Source organism: Clarias gariepinus, chromosome 15 (genome assembly GCF_024256425.1).
Source record: "Clarias gariepinus isolate MV-2021 ecotype Netherlands chromosome 15, CGAR_prim_01v2, whole genome shotgun sequence".
NCBI classification, from domain to species: domain Eukaryota; kingdom Metazoa; phylum Chordata; class Actinopteri; order Siluriformes; family Clariidae; genus Clarias; species Clarias gariepinus.
This window is the reverse complement of record NC_071114.1, coordinates 4,762,501-4,767,500: the sequence shown is the minus strand read 5'-3', so window position 1 is coordinate 4,767,500 and position 5,000 is coordinate 4,762,501. Positions and strand designations below refer to the sequence as shown.

Below are 5,000 nucleotides of genomic sequence, written 5' to 3'. Positions count from 1 at the left end.
AGCTTGTAATCAAAGGTCACTAAACTGTGCTAACTCTTGTTTTGAAATCACACAAAGAAACTGGGGGGAGCTTTTGTTGTCTTGTGTAAGTAGAAGAAGACAAGGCTTATTGTAGAACCACGCCTCCGTAGCATGAGAAATTGTGTTCGCTTCAGGTCAGCCAGTTTCCTTATTTTTACCACTTGCAGAAGGATCTCCATCTGCCATCTGTGAGTAGTTCTTTTGTTTTCCACACAGTGACTCCAGCAAGCAATTAATGATGATTTTTATTCAAGTTTCTTTGCTTTAGAACCAGCCAAAAGTGGGGACATTGACATTTCTTGCAACCCTCCACACCCACGTTCCACCGAGATTTGAACTCGGACCACTGCATTCAAAGTCCAGAGTGCTAACCATTACACCATGGAACCATTTGTAGCTGTTTGGGGTGACCACAGTTTGTCCATACACTGACAAACTGCACAGAACCCGGCGCTCGGGCACTAAATGCTTGTAACCAAAACTCGTGTGGCAGTGCTGAAACCCGGGATCAAACCAGGGACCGAACCAGGGACCTTTAGATCTTCAGTCTAACGCTCTCCCAACCTGCATGCAACTCCTTTTTGTGACCCACATGTTACTTCCAAATACTGACGGACGGCAAACAGGTCAGAGAGTAAGAGCTTGTAATCAAAAGTTACTAAATTGTGCTAACTCTTGTTTTGAAGTCACACAAAGAAAATGGGTGGAGCATTTGGTGTCTTGTGTGAGTAGAATTAGACAAAGCTTATTCTAGAACCACGCCTACGTAGCATGAGAAAGTGTGTTTGCTTCAGGTCAGTCAGTTTCCTCATTTTTCCTTCCTACAGAAGGATCTCCATCTGCCATCTGTGAGTAGTTCTTTTGTTTCCCACACAGTGACTCCAGCAAGCAATTAATGATGATCTCTATTCAAGTTTCTTTGCTTTAGAACCAGCCAAAAACGGGGACATTGTCATTTCTTGCAACCCTCCCCACCCTCGCGCAGGTTCCACCGAGATTTGAACTCGGATCACTGGATTCAAAGTCCAGAGTGCTAACCATTACACCATGGAACCATTTGTAGGTGTTTGGGGTGACCACAGTTTGTCCATACACTGACAAACTGCACAGAACCAGGCGCTCGGGCACTAAATGCTTGTAACCAAAACTCGTCTGGCAGTGCCGAAACCCGGGATCAAACCAGGGACCGAACCAGGGACCTTTAGATCTTCAGTCTAACGCTCTCCCAACCTGCATGCAACTCCTTTTTGTGACCCACATGTTACTTCCAAATACTGACGGACAGCAAACAGGTCAGAGAGTAAGAGCTTGTAATCAAAAGTCACTAAACTGTGCTAACTCTTGTTTTGAAGTCACACAAAGAAAATAAGTGGAGCTTTTGGTGTCTTGTGTGAGTAGAAATAGACAAAGCTTTTAGTAGAACCACGCCTACGTAGCATGAGAAAGTGTGTTTGCTTCAGGTCAGTCAGTTTCCTCATTTTTCCCTCCTGCAGAAGGATCTCCATCTGCCATCTGTGAGTAGTTCTTTTGTTTCCCACACAGTGACTCCAGCAAGCAATTAATGATGATTTCTATTCAAGTTTCTTTGCTTTAGAACCAGCCAAAAACGGGGACATTGTCATATCTTGCAACCCTCCCCACCCACACGCAGGTTCCACCGAGATTTAAACTCGGATCACTGGATTCAAAGTCCAGAGTGCTAACCATTACACCATGGAACCATTTGTAGGTGTTTGGGGTGACCACAGTTTGTCCATACACTGACAAACTGCACAGAACCAGGCGCTCGGGCACTAAATGCTTGTAACCAAAACTCGTCTGGCAGTGCCGAAACCCGGGATCAAACCAGGGACCGAACCAGGGACCTTTAGATCTTCAGTCTAACGCTCTCCCAACCTGCATGCAACTCCTTTTTGTGACCCACATGTTACTTCCAAATACTGACGGACAGCAAACAGGTCAGAGAGTAAGAGCTTGTAATCAAAAGTCACTAAACTGTGCTAACTCTTGTTTTGAAGTCACACAAAGAAAATGGGCGGAGCTTTTGGTGTCTTGTGTGAGTAGAATTAGACAAAGCTTATTGTAGAACCACGCCTACGTAGCATGAGAAAGTGTGTTTGCTTCAGGTCAGTCAGTTTCCTCATTTTTCCCTCCTGCAGAAGGATCTCCATCTGCCATCTGTGAGTAGTTCTTTTGTTTCCCACACAGTGACTCCAGCAAGCAATTAATGATGATTTCTATTCAAGTTTCTTTGCTTTAGAACCAGCCAAAAACGGGGACATTGTCATTTCTTGCAACCCTCCCCACCCACGCGAAGGTTCCACCGAGATTTGAACTCGGATCACTGGATTCAAAGTCCAGAGTGCTAACCATTTGTTGGTGTTTGGGGCGACCACAGTTTGTCCATACACTGACAAACTGCACGGCACCAGGCCCTCGGGCTCTAAGAGCTTGTAACCAAAACTCATCTGGCAGTGCCGAAACCCGGGATCGAACCAGGGACCTTTAGATCTTCAGTCTAACGCTCTCCCAACTGAGCTATTTCGGCTGGCCAAGTTAAATTCCTATTTTAAGAATGGAAGCAAACTATGTGGTATGGTTAACTGCCAATGGCTTCATCATGCCATACAGTGGCCGATGATCAAGTGAGCAGCTATGAATTGCTAGCTAATAGTCCAAGTCATTGTAATTATAAAAGCAATTGATAAAGAACTGCCCCAGAACCTTGTTGTTCAGAAAGCTCATCCTAAGCACGCTTGCGGAGAGACACGAATAAACTGAGTGGCTTGCATGCTTCAATGCAGATTTGCAGGTCCCACCGAGATTTGAACTCGCATCGCTGGATTCAGAGTCCAGAGTGCTAACCATTACACCATGGAACCAATATGCACGCAGCGCCTTTTTGTGACCCACATGTTACTTCCAAATACTGACAAACAGCAAACAGGTCAGCGCGTGAGAGCTTGTAATCAAAGGTCACTAAACTGTGCTAACTCTTGTTTTGAAATCACACAAAGAAACTGGGGGGAGCTTTTGTTGTCTTGTGTAAGTAGAAGAAGACAAGGCTTATTGTAGAACCACGCCTCCGTAGCATGAGAAACTGTGTTCGCTTCAGGTCAGCCAGTTTCCTTATTTTTACCACTTGCAGAAGGATCTCCATCTGCCATCTGTGAGTAGTTCTTTTATTTTCCACACAGTAACTCCAGCAAGCAATTAATGATGATTTTTATTCAAGTTTCTTTGCTTTAGAACCAGCCAAAAGTGGGGACATTGACATTTCTTGCAACCCTCCACACCCACGTTCCACCGAGATTTGAACTCGGACCACTGCATTCAAAGTCCAGAGTGCTAACCATTACACCATGGAACCATTTGTAGCTGTTTGGGGTGACCACAGTTTGTCCATACACTGACAAACTTCACAGAACCCGGCGCTCGGGCACTAAATGCTTGTAACCAAAACTCGTGTGGCAGTGCTGAAACCCGGGATCAAACCAGGGACCGAACCAGGGACCTTTAGATCTTCAGTCTAACGCTCTCCCAACCTGCATGCAACTCCTTTTTGTGACCCACATGTTACTTCCAAATACTGACGGACGGCAAACAGGTCAGAGAGTAAGAGCTTGTAATCAAAAGTTACTAAATTGTGCTAACTCTTGTTTTGAAGTCACACAAAGAAAATGGGTGGAGCATTTGGTGTCTTGTGTGAGTAGAATTAGACAAAGCTTATTCTAGAACCACGCCTACATAGCATGAGAAAGTGTGTTTGCTTCAGGTCAGTCAGTTTCCTCATTTTTGCTTCCTACAGAAGGATCTCCATCTGCCATCTGTGAGTAGTTCTTTTGTTTCCCACACAGTGACTCCAGCAAGCAATTAATGATGATTTCTATTCAAGTTTCTTTGCTTTAGAACCAGCCAAAAACGGGGACATTGTCATTTCTTGCAACCCTCCCCACCCTCGCGCAGGTTCCACCGAGATTTGAACTCGGATCACTGGATTCAAAGTCCAGAGTGCTAACCATTACACCATGGAACCATTTGTAGGTGTTTGGGGTGACCACAGTTTGTCCATACACTGACAAACTGCACAGAACCAGGCGCTCGGGCACTAAATGCTTGTAACCAAAACTCGTCTGGCAGTGCCGAAACCCGGGATCAAACCAGGGACCGAACCAGGGACCTTTAGATCTTCAGTCTAACGCTCTCCCAACCTGCATGCAACTCCTTTTTGTGACCCACATGTTACTTCCAAATACTGACGGACAGCAAACAGGTCAGAGAGTAAGAGCTTGTAATCAAAAGTCACTAAACTGTGCTAACTCTTGTTTTGAAGTCACACAAAGAAAATAAGTGGAGCTTTTGGTGTCTTGTGTGAGTAGAATTAGACAAAGCTTTTAGTAGAACCACGCCTACGTAGCATGAGAAAGTGTGTTTGCTTCAGGTCAGTCAGTTTCCTCATTTTTCCCTCCTGCAGAAGGATCTCCATCTGCCATCTGTGAGTAGTTCTTTTGTTTCCCACACAGTGACTCCAGCAAGCAATTAATGATGATTTCTATTCAAGTTTCTTTGCTTTAGAACCAGCCAAAAACGGGGACATTGTCATTTCTTGCAACCCTCCCCACCCACACGCAGGTTCCACCGAGATTTGAACTCGGATCACTGGAGTCAAAGTCCAGAGTGCTAACCATTACACCATGGAACCATTTGTAGGTGTTTGGGGTGACCACAGTTTGTCCATACACTGACAAACTGCACAGAACCAGGCGCTCGGGCACTAAATGCTTGTAACCAAAACTCGTCTGGCAGTGCCGAAACCCGGGATCGAACCAGGGACCGAACCAGGGACCTTTAGATCTTCAGTCTTACGCTCTCCCAACCTGCATGCAACTCCTTTTTGTGACCCACATGTTACTTCCAAATACTGACGGACAGCAAACAGGTCAGAGAGTAAGAGCTTGTAATCAAAAGTCACTAAACTG

At 45.3% G+C, this 5,000-nt stretch overlaps 7 non-coding genes across 7 annotated transcripts; all 7 read right to left on the bottom strand.

Moving 5' to 3' along the window:
- Positions 1-338: 338 nt before the first annotated feature.
- trnaq-uug (transfer RNA glutamine (anticodon UUG)) lies at positions 339-410 on the bottom strand. The gene has a single exon. It is a non-coding gene; the product is annotated as a tRNA-Gln (tRNA).
- Positions 411-1,004: 594 nt separating this feature from the next.
- On the bottom strand, positions 1,005-1,076 carry trnaq-uug (transfer RNA glutamine (anticodon UUG)). The gene has a single exon. It is a non-coding gene; the product is annotated as a tRNA-Gln (tRNA).
- Positions 1,077-1,670: 594 nt separating this feature from the next.
- trnaq-uug (transfer RNA glutamine (anticodon UUG)) lies at positions 1,671-1,742 on the bottom strand. The gene has a single exon. It is a non-coding gene; the product is annotated as a tRNA-Gln (tRNA).
- Positions 1,743-2,496: 754 nt separating this feature from the next.
- Positions 2,497-2,569, bottom strand: trnaf-gaa (transfer RNA phenylalanine (anticodon GAA)). The gene has a single exon. It is a non-coding gene; the product is annotated as a tRNA-Phe (tRNA).
- Positions 2,570-3,319: 750 nt separating this feature from the next.
- Positions 3,320-3,391, bottom strand: trnaq-uug (transfer RNA glutamine (anticodon UUG)). The gene has a single exon. It is a non-coding gene; the product is annotated as a tRNA-Gln (tRNA).
- Positions 3,392-3,985: 594 nt separating this feature from the next.
- On the bottom strand, positions 3,986-4,057 carry trnaq-uug (transfer RNA glutamine (anticodon UUG)). Its single transcript has one exon. It is a non-coding gene; the product is annotated as a tRNA-Gln (tRNA).
- Positions 4,058-4,651: 594 nt separating this feature from the next.
- trnaq-uug (transfer RNA glutamine (anticodon UUG)) lies at positions 4,652-4,723 on the bottom strand. The gene has a single exon. It is a non-coding gene; the product is annotated as a tRNA-Gln (tRNA).
- Between the last annotated feature and the right edge of the window lie 277 nt (positions 4,724-5,000).